Source organism: Colius striatus, chromosome 1 (assembly GCF_028858725.1).
Source record: "Colius striatus isolate bColStr4 chromosome 1, bColStr4.1.hap1, whole genome shotgun sequence".
Lineage (NCBI taxonomy): Eukaryota > Metazoa > Chordata > Aves > Coliiformes > Coliidae > Colius > Colius striatus.
Window position 1 is genome coordinate 126,225,044 of NC_084759.1, and position 17,272 is coordinate 126,242,315.

Genomic DNA, 17,272 nt, shown 5'->3' on the forward strand with positions numbered 1-17,272 from the left:
CAACCCTCTTAGTGAAAATTTTCTTCCTTATCTCCAATCCAAACCTCCCCTGGTGCAACTTGAGGCCAATACATTACAAAAGTGAATGCTGTCAACTGTCTTAGACATTGGAGGAGCAGCAATGATTGTTTACAATCATCAAAAATGGGTTACTAGAAAAAGTCAAGTGTACAAATTATGAAGCGGTGCAATTAAAAAAAAAAACAAATCCATTTCAATACTTTGTAATGAGTGCTGGTAAATCTGACTTAAATTGCTTTCTCTATTTCTTAAGAATCTCACCTCTTTTAGCCTGGATTAAGCTTCTCTAACTCCTCTAAGGACTAGGGGGATAGAAATTGCATTACATCACTTGTGAGCTGCTCATTGGCTTTAAAGGAGCTTTAAAGAAAGCTTGGGAAAGATCTTGCATTCCAAGGGGTTAGGCTGGCTTGGGCACATGCATGGGAGAAGGAGCTGCTGGTGGATGGCAGGTATCTGCTGACAAGGTCCTTGGTTGTGCCGCAGTCCTGCAGAGGAAAGACTGGTGAGTCAGGAGAGGTGCAGGGCTACTCTCTGTATCAGAGGGAGATACAGAAGCTTGAAGGATTTACACTCTGCTGCTGCATATTTCTTAGCTCAGTATGAACCCCATACTAAGGCCTGCTAATTAATAACACGCTAGTGTGCATCAGACATGAGATAAGGCACCTCACATCAGTAAGAGTTTTTATTTGTCTCTTTAGGTTACTTTTTACATTGATTCCATGACTTCTGGTTGCTAATACAGAGTTCAAAGATGGGTTTAAGAGGAACACTTTGTCTATAGCATATGTTTGGGCTTCATCCTGGTGGATCCACTGGTTCAATATTGTATCCAAGGTAGTGCTCTGAGCTGCTAGCCAGAGAGCTGGGAAACAAATTGCAATCAGTTAGAAACTGCCTCCCAGCTCTCTCCTGCAATGAAGGGGAGGACACTGCACCAGCACTGGTTTTGGCATAGCATATGGCCTTTTTAAGAATGATCTGACTGCTTTTTTAGTAAGAGAAGCTTGAGATCTGCTCAGATCCCAAATCTATCTCACAGACAGATGCAGGAGAAGACTTGGCACTTGGAGTGAGCCTAGAGAGCTGCTGCAGGCAAGGACTTGCCTTCCCCGACTCTTCCACCAGAACCGCGACTGTTAAAAGAGCAGCTGGCTTAACTTTTGTTATTAATATGGCTGCCTGGCTAACAGACCAAAGCTAAGAGAGCAAACAGGTTTCCTGTAGAGTTTCTGGAATATCTATAATTGTACAGATTAAATTCGTCTTTTGTCCCATCAACTAGGTTGGGTGGGACAGGAATGAAACCACACAGGATACAATTTTCCCTATTTTTTACTAAAGGCCATATTTTACAATTCTCACTTACAAAAAGCAATGATGTGAAACCAATAGGGTTGCTAACATAAATAAATATTACTTACTGTGAAAAATGGTTTCTGAAGTAATCCTATGCTTCTGAAAGTCAGGTGTTTTTCAGTTAGTAGCAATGTTTTTCATTTGATAGTTCCTGAAATTGTTGATACTCCTGAACACAGTTCTGGAAAGTAAAAACATTCAGGAGAATTTCTGAGGGTTTTTAAAAAGGAAATATGAGGCATTCAAAGTTCTGATTTATAAGTGTTGAATAGAGGAACAGATGAAGTTTTGAGGACATAAGCTGAAAGATGATCACTGGGAAGCTGCATGTGTTTTACCTCACTGAAGCATTGCATTCTGACTGTTAATGGTCTGAAATGTTCTCTTCCTCCTCTTATGGTTATTTCAAAAAAATACTTAGAACACCCTGGGCCTTCCAAGGCATCTTAAAAGTATGTATGGCCAATTATAAGTAAAACTGAAAGTGTGTTGGACTTATCAATTTGCCAGTCTGACAAATTTGCCAGTCAAATTTTAGCCAGTTTGGCTAATTTGCCAAATTCTCCAGTCACTACCAGGGTGTCCAAAGCAGATGTTTCACTTGAGGCTGAGATTCATCTGGCTGATCGTTTCCTGCAGGCTAATGTGTGGCAGCTATTAAATTACTGATACATCTGAGGACAAAGTAATTTGCACGATTCACAAAAAAAACCTGCCTTGGTTTCATTATCTATAGGATTTGAATTGTCTTCAATTTTTTTCAAGACCTCAGTGAATCACAATGCCAAACTGAATAGTGGTAGCATGTCATGAACTCAAGATGCCTTGTTCCACTTAAGACTGTGCTCATTTTCACATATATTCAGCTAACTGGACTGCCCGGGTACATTAATTGCATTACTGTCATAGAAGAAGAGGAGTTGAGATGTTTAGACACATAAAGGCCAAGAGCAACTATTGCCAAAGGCAAGATAGTATATTTTCACTGCATTTTTAATATCTGGAGCAAGTACGTTGCTTTGGAGAGGAGGTTACTGCTATATGTAATTAAATGGCATAGATACTCTAAGTGAGTTTCATGTCACAACTTTAGACATCAATATGATTAGATGTCTTAATTTTCAGAGTCACCTCCAGCTCCTTAATCATCTACAGGAAGCAACAGGAACCTCTGCAGAGTTACTCTACTTGTGGTGGGATAGGCATCAAGTCGGATGAGTGATGTGGAGACGTTCTTTTGTCCTTACTGAAATCAAATGAAACCGATGGGTAATCAGTTCAGGTATAGGTGCCTAAAAGTCCCACACCTAACTTAGGGAATGAGGAGTCTCACAGTCCCCAAAAACTGAATTATAAAAATCTGTAACACTAGGACAGATTTCTGTTACCATCATATTTAGTCTCATACTGCCACATGCAAATATATAATCTTCTATGTAAATATATCCAGTATTTACAGTCCAGTATTGCTAAATCCAAGTTGTTTTGTAGTTTCCATGTTCTGTTTAGAAATCTTCTTCCCTCATGTTTATTCATAAGCAGATTCATGCATTTAAGACCTATAACATACTAAAATATTTTGATTGAAACCCCAAAGCCTGCTAATATTCCCCCACAAACATCTACCCCTGGGAAGAAAAGAAGCTTCTTACTCTACCCAAACAATTCTTTTTCCTCTCCTCCACAAATTTCCATTGTCTGAGTGTCAGGAGAGGTGTATTCCTGTGAGGCTTGTGACTATAGCTTGTGACTGACCCCAGGAGATGTTGCATGCTGCTGTGGATAGGGTAATACATGACTATTCTTTGAAGAAGGGCTTCATATTCCTTTTTTTTTTTCCCCTCTTTTTTTTTTTTTTTCATAATGAAATATCTTGGTACTGCTGTAAAAGCTTTTAATAAAATCTGTGAACCTTTGAATATTTCTACATCAGTGGTAAGGACGTAATTATTTGAATGTCTGTGATTTCAGCTTAGCCCAATTTTCCAAAACCTGATGTCACTGGCTTTCAAAGTCTACTCCTACAAAGGAGCTTTGACATATCTAAGATACTCATGTGTTCTTCACATTTGCTGAGCTCTTATACAGTAATGCCAATCCATACATCCAAGATCCAAGAAAGCACAATGAAAGGTACAAGAGGCCTTACAAGAGTGTGTCCTTCTATGTAGAATTCAAGTATGTTGTATGAGGAAAAGACTTCCTTTCCTGTAGGTTGCCGATTTGAATTTAACAGATCTGTTACGAATTGAAAGTGAGATTTAAAAAGTAAACAGTTGAACTTGCCATGTGATTTACGATGTAGCTTGCTAAGATGCTGCCATTCCCTGGTTATAAAAATCTCCTAATGTACACAAAAAGTTTATTGGGGGTATTTTAAAAACAAGCTCAACAAAATTCAGGTATAACAATAGTGTTTGATTCAGAAAGAAAAGCAGTTACAGAGTGTATTCTTCTATTAAGTGTAGTTAACCTCTGTGGGTTTTTTTGGTCATTCTTTTGCCATGCCATGATCAGTAATTTATTTATAAAAGGACATATTTTAAAAGATGTTTATGCAAGCTATACCCAGTGTAGTGTATCTTTACTCATGTGGATGGTCAATTCTAAGTGTTGTAATAGGTCTTTGTAACTTACAGCTGAGGTAAAATGCAGCTTCATTATGTAGGATGACGTATGTGGTTTGTACCTTGATATTAATTGAGCTGTACAGAAAAGTTAGTAATTGTGGCCAATCTAAGGAACTAGGTGGGTGTATGTATAGTGATACCAGTGCACACTCACTGTTTATGTATGTATGTGTATATCTGTATCTATGTATCTATTACTTCTTTATATGGCTCACAGTTTCTGTATATAATCTCACACATTTTATATATAGCTATAGCTTAATTTATTTGTAAAATTCAAGAATTAACTACTGAGCTAAACAAAAGCAGACCAACCTACATGAGATGAATATTTTGCTCCTTTCATAATCTCTTTTGGTCCTAGTGTTCTTTGCCACCTTGGCATCAGCAAAATCAAACCTATCAAAATTGCTAGCCAGTGTGTCCTGAAGTCCAACAGAGGACAAAATCAAATACATTAATAGAAATGGAACTGTTAAAACAAACTGAAAGGGAGGAAACTGCTAAGCTGAACATGTGATTTGAGTCTTTTGGTACCATTTGAAGAGTTTCAACGTGCTGACTTCTTTCAAGGCACATGGAAGTCAATAGAAATGAAAACCACTGAGATTTCAGGGGATTTTTGTTAGAAGCAGGATAAAATGTGGGGCTTTTTTCTTTTATTCCAGATTCGATTTGAAAGAATGGTAAAGTGGTAAAGTCGGTTTCCAAACTAGATCAGATTAATCAGTCTTCTTCCTTGGAGGTCTTCAAGACCCACCTGGATATGCTCCTATGCGACCTGATCTAGGTGAACCTGCTTCTGCAGGGGGGTTGGACTAGATGATCTCTAAAGGTCCCTTCCAACCCCTACCATTCTATGATTCTATGAATATATTGCTAGAACTGGATCCCAGCGGGATCATCCACAATTCTTAACAATGCTATGAGTATATTGCAGGTTCTTCTCGTAGCAAGGTGAGTGTTTCAGGGATAGAGGGGTTAGAACAGTGTCCCTGAAGAGGAAGGTGGCCAGCTCCTGTGCCTGCAGCAAGATAGGTGGTGAGCCTCCAGACACTGAAGTTGCTCCTCAGTCCCAACCTTGCATCTGCATTTCATTTACTAAGTTATTCCCCTTTCTTTCTACTGTTTCCATTTTTCTATCCTGTGAATTAAAACCCTCCTACAATAGCTGCTGCTTCCTCCAGGAGAGTTGATGTGCGTGCTGCTTCCCTTAGCCTCGCCAGAGGCTGAACTTGCTCTAACTGCAGAACAGTTTATTTAGCAATCGAGAGTCTGTTTCAGTACTTGATTTTTTATCCCCAAACCTGTACGTTAGCCCAGAGTTGAATATTTACTCAGAGTTAAATCAGCTTTTTAATTTACCTCCCATACTACTGGAAATGATTTAATTTCTGGAAATAAAATGCATATATGATTTTATGATTAACAGCAGATAAAAAAAAAAAAGTATTTCTTGAAATAGTTATTTCTTTTTACCAAAGAGCCTTTTTTCCTACTTTAAATATTCAGTATTAAGAGGGCTAGTCTTTTGACTCAGAGCTCAAGAAAAAATATGTAGTAACTACTGTCTCAAGAGCTGGATTTCAATTTATTATGAAAGATTCATTGTGTTTCCTGTAACTGTTCTTTCTGTGCATGTTTTTTTTTTTCCTCAACTGAATTTGTATGGCTCTTCTGGAAGTATTTATTTTAAAATAAATTTCTGAAGATACTTCAGAAAAGTGTATAGAAAAGCTTTTTAACATAAAAAATTATCAACAATTAAAAAAATGGGAATAAAGCTGTTGCAATTTAGTCTGGTTACAGTTTGACTTCCTGTTGTAGATCCAGTGTACACTTTGCCTATACAAGCAATAAACAACTTTTAACTTTGTTTTAGTTAGGAGCAGAATGGGAACATCCACAATAAAATCACTGGAAAAAGTACTTCATGTTGGAAAAAATGTTAGAAAGACATTTATAGGAAGGAATATCTCTTCTCTCTTTCCTCCTTGCATTTTTGCATCCTGTCTCACAGCTGCATCTAGACATTGGTGTGCTGGGGTGTAAAACATCCTTTGGCTGCAGTGGGGTCTTCGTGCATGGATCAATGACAGTGTATGACACCTGCTGAGGAGCATCTCTTGAGTCACAGAAAAAGAAGAAGAGCATTTGCTTGGCATCCTTGAGCTGAGGTATCCTTCTTGGTATGGTTTGGGTTGAATGATAATTTATGAAGCATGGAAATTTTTGTTTTGAACAATTATGACTGCCAGCTGGTGGATTATTCTCTGTTTGTGCTATGTTATTCTTCATTATTTACTCATTTGTTTGCATGTGTGTGCACATTTTGTATGGTGGACCCACTCATTTTCTCAGGTAGACATTTAGGCTTATTGTTGTTGCTCAGTGATGACTGTGGTTTTCAGGTGTGCGACTTAGTATTAGATGAGAAGCAGAAAGACCATAATAATTTACAATGAATAATTCAACAATAGATATCAATCACATGCACACACTATAACAGAGAATCCTGCTGTGCTGTGTCAATTTTCTTCAGTTCACTATAATCTTAGAGCACTTCCAAATGAAAAATTGGAAGCCAGTTACTTATATACAAAAATAATCTTCACCTCTTCAACTGTGCTATCGCCACTGGCTTTCTGTGCCTGTAGTTCGTGAAGAGGAGGATTTGGCAGCTTGTGCCAAGATGAGACTTTGCCCAGAGATTTCCATTCTTTGGCATGATTATGCAATCATCGTGTAGTCTCACTGGCATCAGCAACAATTATGCAGCAGCTGCATAATCAGGCGTTTATTGGAAGAGATGGGGAGGAAGAGGGACACGTTTGTCCCCTGTATTCCCTAATGGTAGAGGGTGAAACAATTGGAAAAAGCATTGTGTGATTTTTGATGTGCAGCTGTTGACCTTTGTTTTCTGACTGCTCTGTAAGTCTGATGGGAATGCAATGCTAGGAAAATGTGATGCTTAGGTCACAACCCCATGCAACACCATGGGCTCAGGGATATGTGGCTAGAAAGCTGTCCATCAGGAAAGGATCTGGGGCTGTTGACCTACAGCCGGATGAACATGTGCCACTGGTGTGCCCAGGTGGACAAGAAGGACAACAGCATCCTGGCTTGTATCAGAAATAGTGTGGCCAGAAAGGCCAGGGAAGAGATTATGCCTCTGTATTTGGCACTGGTGAGGCTGCACCTTGAGTACTGAGTTCAGTCCTGGGCTCCTCACTACAAGAAGGACACTGAGATGCTGGAGTGTCCAGAGGTGGACAATGAAGGTGGTGAAAGTGTTGTGAGGAGAGGCTGAGGGAGCTGGTAGGGTTTTAGCCTGGAGGAGACTGAGGGGAGACATGATCACTCTCTACAACTACCTGAGAGGAGGTTTTAGTGAGGTGGGGGTTGGTCTTTTCTCACAAGTAATGAGTGATAGGACAAGAGGAAATGGGCTTCAGCTGCACCAGGGGAGATTTAGATGTAAATTAAAAAAAAAAAAAAAAGTCACCAAAAGGGTTGATTGGAACAGGCTGCCCAGGGAGATTGTTGAGTCACCATCCCTAGAGGTGTTCAAAAGACACATGTTCAAAAGACACATAGGCTGGGGTAGGGCAGTGCGGTGTGCTTAGGGATATGGCTTAGTGTTGGATATGGCAGTTCTAGGTTTGTGGCTGGACTTGATGACCTTAAAGGCCTTTTCTAACCTAAATGATTCTATGAATCTATGAAAGTTGTTGTTGGTGTGAGTCTTCTGGGAATGAACCTCCACACATTCCTTAGACAAACCACATTTTAAATAGCCAGTCTCCTTAGAGTCCTCAATTTGGCCTCTTGTACAGACCAAGTTTCCCATCCAGTGGCTCTTGCTTACATTCCATGAACTCCCTTGATAGTTTAGAAATCACAAATAATGGGTAATTTGCTGCATTTCAAGACATTTCCTTGGTGAATCACCAACTTTGAACAGAAATGTACACTTAGGTGAGATGAATCCCACTGTCAAACTTCAGCTGGTTAAATGTTAGTGACTTGTATAAGCTCATCTTCGAGTATAAAGTCAAAAAACACAATAAAGAGAAGCTTCTATCCTAAGAAAGATGGGATGAATAGCCCTCTGGAAATGGCTCTTTCAATATGTCAGTGAGGATGCTTAAATATACAGTCGATTCTCAAGTTTTAGATGGCTAAATTGACTGAGGTTAATCCTGCTTTTTATTACCAGTCAATACTTGTATAAATCAGTCTTCTAGATATGGATCTTTTTCTGCCTTTCTTTGCTATAGTCCTCTATTATCAGAAATCTCCTTGCTATGAAGAATTTACAGACTGAGATCAAATTGCCTTTTAATGTTCTTTTAGCCTTGAGCTTCTTAAAATTTCTCACAGTTTGATAGACTTTCCAAAAGTCAGGTAAGCTCTGCAGCTCTTTCTGAATGTTTTCCTGTCTGTCATGACAATGTTTTCTGTTACAGGCTCTAATGAAGTCTACATTTCCCTCTAGCAATCTCACCATTGGTGTTCAGGTAGCAGCTCCTTGCTTCTAATTAGCATCTCTTTATATACTCAAGAATTGTATTAGCCTGTTCAGCCATCACACTGTATAAGAAATTGATGATTGTTTGTTACCTATTTTGTTACTGGTTCTAGGATACTTTGTATCAGTGATATCTACAAAATAACAGTAGAGAGTGAGCTGCGCCATTACTCCAACTTTATGTGCCTGTTTCTACTACTTAACGTAAAAATGTAATCTTACTGTTGTGAGCCAGGCACTTTGTGTGCTAAATTGCAGATACCAAAGATGAGTGTGGTATAATCAGCCTTTAAGAGCTGATTTTACAGCCAGATATATCTTTGATCTTTGCAATGCACTTGCAAATTTTTATATAACTATGGGAGACATACATACAAAATGGATGCACTGCCAAAAGTTTATGAAACCTTTAATGACTCCCTTCATCTTCTCTTAGACATTCTATAAGAATCTTGAAATCTTGATGGAGCATTAGATTATATGCTACATTTTGTGAGCAAATCTACTCCTGTGCTTCCATCCGCTCTCCTCATAGTACCTCAGGTAAGGTGCAAAACTCAACCAGAAGAATCAGCATTCACATATGTTTGTGTGTAGAGCAGGCTGAACCTGAGAGAGTCAAAGCTCAAACCAATAGGTTTGCCTCTGTACTCCCAGGATTACTGCCTCTCAGAAACTGTGATACGAAACTGAGAGTGGGGGACAATTACTTCCTCTTACAGTATACAGTACTACAAATTTTACAAAATTCTACACAAATGGCAACAATGGAAGTACTGTCAAATACTTTCAGTGTGGCCCTCAGTAATCAGATAAGCTTTTATGTCTCGTCTGTCACACAGAAGTAACAAAACATGACAAGCTCATGTAAGCACTGTATAGATAAATACATCACAGCCTAGTAACTACTCATTTATTTCTATAGTATATAGGAGCAGCGCTAACTCCAGCTATAGCCAGTGGTCATGGGAACTGCCTTTAAGAAAGACAGGGAAATGCCAGCCAATCCCCTGGATCGTTTTTACTAATTTTGTTTTTTAAACATTCTAGGTGAATTCTTGATCCACCTCACTGTCCACACATCCAACCCGTACTTCTGAGCTTTTCTATGAGGATGTAGTGAAGGATGGTGTCAAAACCCCTGCTGAAGTCAAAGTAGACAACATCCACTGCTGTCCCCTCATCTAGCCAGCCAGTTACGCCATCATAGAAGGCTATTGAGTTGGTCAAGCAAGATTTCCCCCTGATGAATCTGTCTTGACTCCTTCTGATAACCACCTTTTCCTTTGTGTGTTTAGAGATGACATCCAAGATAAGCTGTTCAGGCTTAGGGCTGACCTGCTGGAGAGCAGCTTTGCAGAGACTGACCTGGAAGTTCTCGTTGATAATAAACATGAGCCAGCAATATGCCCTCATGGCTGAGAAGGCCAGTGGCACCCTGGGATGCATTAAGAAGAGTGTGACTGCCCTGGTGAGGCCTCATCTGGAGTACTGTGTCCAGTTCCAGACTCCCCAGCTCAAGAGGGACAGGAATTTCTGGAGACAGTCCAATGGAGAGCTACTAAGATGATCAGGGGACTGGAACATCTTATGAGAAAAGATTGCAGGACCTGGGGCTGTTTAGCCTGGAGAAGGGAACACTGAGGGAGGAACCTCGTTAACACTAAAGGGTGGATGTCAGGAGGAGGGGGTGATAGTTCTTTTGTAGTGTTCAGCAACAAGATGAGGGGTAATGGGCTGGAAAAAAAAAAGTTCCATTTAAACACAAGGAAAAACTTTCATGTGAGGGTGAGGGAGCCCTGGCACAGGCTGCCCAGGAGGGTGTGGAGTCTCCTTCTCTGGACTCACCTGGACACGTTTCTGTGTGACCTGATCTAGGTGGACCTGCTTTAGCAGGGGGTTGGACTAGATGTTCTCTAGAGGTCTCTTCCAACCTCTACCATTCTGTGATTCTATGTTTACACTAATCTAAATAGAATAAAGGAAAAAAGAAAATGAGGCAGAGAGTGCCTTCATAGGTAACATTTGTTAGGGTAATGAACTTGGAAAGATTAGGACTTAAAAATGAGAAGATGTGGATTGTTCTTGTCACTATCCTAATGCTTAAGGAGCTTTTTCTTTTTTTTTTTTTTTTTTTCCCCTATTGACCTGTCTCTTAACTCCTCCGAAAGCTGTCTCCTACAGCTAGCATCATGTTGTAGACTTTCTTAAATATAGTTGTTGGGCTGCTTACTTTTGCTTTATTTATTCCCAGGGAAAAGATGGGAAGAGCCAACCTGAGTGAGAGTTGGCAAAAGCCAATCCAACTTTTTTATTTTTCCCAGTATCATCACAATGATGTTGTATTTTGAACATAGCAACGAAAATGCATCCTTTTTTTTTTTCTTCAGTTGTTCATACAAGCAGTGGGGCCTTTTTTAAAATTAAGATGCCGTTTTTTCTTGTGAGTTTTGAGAGGCTTCAGTGAATAGTAAAAAAATCAACTCCCAGCCCCTCATATAACTTTCTTCAAAATGTCTTAAAATACAAATTAAGTGGGTGTTCTTCTAGTTGATTTCAGTTGTCAACTTCAGCAAGAAGAAGTTCAGGAGATTTGTTGGTGATGGAAAAGGGTGAACTCTGTCTGTTTTCCAATCGCAGTTTCTTCAGAACTTTTTAGGTGAAACTGTGCTGGAGATGAGCTGTTAGCATAAGAATGATAACAGGTGCAGGGTTCAGCAGCTCCCTATGACTCATCACTTTTCAGAGATGAGAAGTTGAGAATGCAATAGAAAATAACTTGCCTCGCTCTTTCGCGTGACTGATTAAAATCTGTATCACTTATCAATGTAGAATATAGTTAATGACTGTTTAATTAATTTACTGTAATGTTTGATGAAGCTCACTGCAATTAACTTTCCATATGCGACTAGATGACAGTAAGGGTTTTCAACAGGAAGAAGGCAGCCTTTGTAGTGTGTGTCAGCTCTCAGAACAGCATCACTTTAATGACTGTAAGAAATTGCTCTAATACAGACCGGCTCAGAGCCCTAGCTATGCAGGTTCCTTTGTGCCTAGGCAACTCAACTATGCACCAGTCCTTCAGGAAGAAAAACTGTAGCTGGACTTTGTCCCGTTTTAGTTTTCAGCCCAATAGTCATTGTTCTGCCAAGCGGTCCAATAAAGTGATGTGCAAACACCTTTCATTGCTGCTTTTAACACTTATTGTAAATGGTTATGGCTTCACATCATTTCACTTTTGAGATTCTTTGCAGCCTAAATAAAGGTTACCAGTACATACAAACACCAGGAGACAGAGTACTCTATTGGGAAGTGCAGTAGCTTATTTATTTCACATATAACCACCCTTTACAATTATCTTTATCCTCCTGCATTTTGTGATTGGTGCCTAGTTTCCATCATTTATTCCTTTGATGCTGCTCTGTGGGTGCTATGCAATGTTGCGCTGATTAATTTCTCTGGTGTTTAAAGTAATGCATCTCACTTGTCCCAAGATCAGCATTTCTGATTGTGTTCCACTGACATTTATAATATTCCTGCCATGTTTAATGTCTTAAATTGGTGTTATCTTTTTAGTATTTTCAAATTCCAAGAAAATTTTATGATGGATTTCAAAGTCTTTTTAAAGGCATGGTTTTTTTTTTCTGCAGTGAATAGATTTCGTTCAAAACTACAGTTGTATATGTCTGTATATGTACTCATGACAGTGTCGACCACGTAACTTCTCCAAAATCTTTTAAGTTCTTGAAAATTGTTTGCTGATTGATATGGATGTTCTCTCATGACTTAATGAACAGTAAAACAACTCTACTGTTCCTCCAATTTCAATGCTTTGTGATCTATTTTGCTTATGAGACTTAAACAGCCACATATCTGGTATCTTCCTGATGATGAACAGACTGACTGCGTCTAATTGCTGGCCTTTTCTTGAACTGTGCAGTGAAACATCATTATAAAAGTAAGGTCATACAAACATGTTTTATCACTTTTCTGATGAAATGCCTAATTACTTGCTGCGGTTGTCTTTGTCATGATCTAATCAGGGAACAGTGACAATAACAGCAATGCTGTGGTAAATCCTTGACCTCAGCTCCCGCTGCAAATAATTGTCTGACATTATTACCATTTATGGTCATGCACTCAGCATTATCACATAAGCTTTTGATGATTTCACTACACTCTCTGGTATTCTGCAGTATGCCATTATTTCAAGTAGAAATTTTTTGCATACAGTAAAAGATCTTCTCCAACCCCATAAAAGGATTATTTATTACATACGGCATTTTGTTTAATAACAGCTCTGAGAATAATAAACTGGTCTATATACACTCTTGAGCTCTACTACTTGCTTGTTCCTCCTTGAGTTAGGGAGTTCTGTTTCTTGACATTCAAAATAGTTGGAAGTTGATTTTCGAATGGGATTTTACTTCAGAGACTCTTATTTTCATCTTCTTCATTCTCACTTCTGTTAAAAGCACTGACTAGACATAGATGTTTTACAAGTGGTCTTAGTAGTTGGTCTCTGGACCATAGCCTACTTAAAATGGACAATACTCTGTCCATTACTGTCTTTCATGTTTTTCCCCCCTTTTATTTGAAAAGCCCCTTTTTTCAGTTTGGACATGAGTTACGTTAAATCTCCTGCTTAGAAATTCTGTTGCAACTTTGCAACACAGGAAGGCTTGCCTGTTTCTTCCACCACTTGCAATATCTTTGGCTGATGCTGTTTATTCTCCTTGTTGATTGCTTGTCCATCTGTTTTATTTAGTCTCTAGAAAACTAAGAGCAATTAGTTGAATTTTATCAATGCAATTAATTGAATTTTATCAATGTAATAAAAGCTGCAGTCCCTGACAGTTAAAGCTTAATACAGCTGAGACTTAATAATTCAATACAAGGTACGGGAGCTACTCACCACTTCATAACTTTGCTACTCTAGATCCAGCTACTCTTAAAAGCATGCCAGAGACAACTAGGCTGATTTTCAATTACACTTATGTTTACAGATCTAAATCAGAAGTGACTGTGAGCATCCGACTTAGCTTTTTAAATGCAAATGTCAAAGTGAAATCAGCCAGCCTGGACACCTTTGATGAGAGAAATGGCATGAAGGTACAAATGTGGGTATGGAGCTCAGCTGTTGTACTCCATTAGACTTGCAAGGTGGCCTGGGCTGTTTTAAAATTTCTCTATGATACTTCAGAATCTAAGTGAGGAACTTTAGAACAACCTTGCTGTTTTATTTTCAGTGCATATATAAAATGTGTAAAATGTGCATGGGCTATTACAACTGCTAGTGAGCACCTAAGACGATGTAAGAGGTAGGAGTTTCATAACTACTAAAATAACCATAGAATCTTTTAAAATTAAGTGGTTTGTGTTGTGACAGAGAAAATGGAGTTGGTAGACAGAGCTTGGGACATCACTGTGTGATCCTGTTGTGTTGTGACTTTGTGCAGTACAATTGTGGGCTTAATTGGAATCTTAGGATTTCACACAAATTCTAGGCTGCTATCTGCTACTTCAGTAGCAGTTGTTTGTTACAACAAATCCAGTTATATGGATTTGTTATACTAAGATGCAGTAATGATCTAGCTGCAAAAAAGTCTACTCAAAATACATGAGAATGTAAATATGGAAAATGCTCACAACTGGTTTCTAGTATTTTTACTAGCTTTCATTTCTCAGTGTACAGAGTTCACTTAGCAGTAGTCGTCAGATAATCTTTTTACTACTCATTTTATTACCGTATTTAGGTTCATTTAAATCACTTCAACTGTACAGACCATTTAAAAGAAAGACTTTCCTGAAGGTGATGAATATGACAGTCCCCATTTGATGGAAAGGCTGAGAAATAGATAAAATGGAAATATCAATCAGCCCATATCCAATGAATTTGCAGATAAAGAGAAGGTAGAGAAATAAATGTTGCAATACAGGGTCTATAACTTTAGGGGGAAAAGGAGAATACGGCATGAAATGAACAAAATGTATTATATATGTATCAAGGAAAGATGTGGTGTCTATCAATATAAAAAAGATTGCCTATATTCAGATTGAAGTGGACAAAAACTTTGCATATTGGCTTAACTTTACATGCTAGTTGTAAATTTCTAAATACAAGGTTAAAAGAATGCACTAACTCAGGTATCTTGAATAATTTGTATTCAAATGACAAAAAAAATCAAACCAAAATCTTCCCATTTATTTGCATAATGATAGTACTGAGGCAAGTAAACAAGACTCAAGAGTATTACAGATTTTGAGATGTTTGTTTCAAGCCCAGTGTCGCTTTGTGCTATTGGTTTCCTGCCCTGACATCAAATAGAAGGCTAAGCAGGAGAAGGGCTAATGCAATGCAAAACAAGTTTCAGCATCTGGCTTTTCCAGGAGAGAGTGATTTCATTAGCTGTGCTTTTGTTTTTAAACAATTTCTGTTTTTGCAGTTATGCAGTTCCTAGCAAACAGACAAGAGTATTTAAAGAAGACATGTTCAACAATACCCGTTCTTCTAATCCAATATGTTTTGAAGAGAATGGAGGTACACATATAATGGTAGATGTCTGTTACCAGAGAGATTCTGCAGATGATTTTAATTCCCAGTTATTTCATAAAAGCACTGTAGGAGTATTCCATTTTATTCCTTTCCATTTTTTTCAAAAAAAGCCTATTGGTGCTCTGGTTTGCTGTATTTCATTTGTATACAATATAAAAACCAAGGTAGGAGCTGTGAAAAAAAGCTATGCTTTGCCCTGTGATGAAAATTTTGCATCTTTAAAACACTATCATTGTATTCTTGTTTAATGTAATGATTTTGCTAATGTAAGTTTCAGGCTTTTCTTATTTTCAAAACACATCATAGAATCATAGAATGGCAGGGTTGGAAGGGAAGGAGGCAGATTTTGTTCTTGTACTGAGAGGAGCCTCTGTATGATCCCCTCCCACCAGCCCAGTACCTAATGTTTCTAGTGGCCACATTCACACTGCACAGGTGACCTACTTCAGTGCCAATGTCCCAAGCTAGGTGACATGGGCAAGACTGCATGGGCAGCTATTGGAAAACATCGAAACAGAGGAAGTACTGTGGATACTTCACTCCAGTGGTAGCCTGTATCCTCTTTCAAAATGTGGTATCAAAGAGAAATCTTTTACGCAGACTTTTTAGCCATTGGCAAAGTATTTATTCCCTGTGTTTTTTTGCACAGTTGCTGTGGACATGCTCAGTTACCTACTGGCTTCTAAATTCTGCCTGTACTTTTATAGGCTTTTTTCTCTCATTCATAAGTGCTTTGGTTGTCATTTGAAGAGGTGTCAAGTAGTAGGTGAACAGCAGCAGCCTATAAACTAACCTATTTGTCTGAAAGACAACTTGACTCAGAGGAATTCAGAGCAAAACCAGACTGCAACATATAATAAAGGAAAGTAAAATAGACTTGCCTTTGTCTAATCCATTCAAACTACATAAAGAAAATAAGCATTGGCTTACCCTACTGGGTTGATATTTTTCCTGATTCTGGACAATCAGCAGGCTTCTGAAACTGTGAGTCATGTAGCATAACACATATGACCACATACAGAGCAGACATTGCACACACCTCTGTGAGCTGTTGCGCAGAAATGGAAGGAACAGAGGTAAAAGATAGACTTCAAGACAGTATTCCCTGTGATTTGTATTCTTGATGGAGGTGACAAGGAGCTGAACATCACCAGGGTAAGGCAGAGAGATCACGTTCACCTGTTCCCCTCTCACATCTGGAAGACAGCACAGCTATGGAGAATATGGAGAGGCTGATAGGCTGCCCTAGCCCACACCTCCTCTTACATGATCTTCTTTGCTAGTCTGACTGTTTTAGTCATCTTTAATCAACAATATTCACATGGTTGTGAGAACAAGTTTTTTTGGTAGTCAGGATTTTGATTCCTCAACTTACAATGTGTCGTTTTGTGACACTTGCACTTTGTTGAGCAGTAGTAATGATTTCCCTGCTGCTTGTTGCTGTTTCAACTCCAGCTGTTAAAAGCCTGCTCAGGCTAACCAGACTGCAGATTCTTGCATGGACCAGTGAGCATGGAAGGGCCCAGCTCATGCACCTCAGCCATGGCCTGGAGGAACCACCTTGAGGCAAGCCGCAACTGTTTAAGCCCATTCACTTTCAGTCTGTGACGGCATTTGGGGTTGTGGAAGGGACATCCAACAGGACCTTCAGACCACACAGGCCTTTGGACAGACCTCAGATGGTTTCCATACTAAAGAAGAAATCAACATTAGTTGGGCCATAAAATCCATACACTACATGATGAAGCAACATTATGCTAAATCAGGCTTGATGTTCCGGAGATTAATGATCTTCCTTCCTGTCCTTGCACAACACTGCAAGCCCTTTACAGAGCAGCCAGCAGCATGTATAAAGGATTCCAGACTTCTTTAGTTATAACAATATTAAAGCTATACATGGTCCTCTTTGTCTCAAGTGAATAATAAAGTGATCTGCTATGACAAAATGTTTAAACATCTTGGGGATGGTTCTACTCAATACATACTATGACTTGCTTGATTTTTCTCTCTGATATATCTGTTCCAGTCATCAGTTTCATTGCCAATTCACAGCATTTAAACTAGAACAAGAAAATAAATGATCTTTCTTGGGATATTTTTTTTCTAATCCAGGAAGATCCCAGACTGCTTTATAAACTTTAAGTTGTTCCTATCATCTTTCTTGGGATAGTT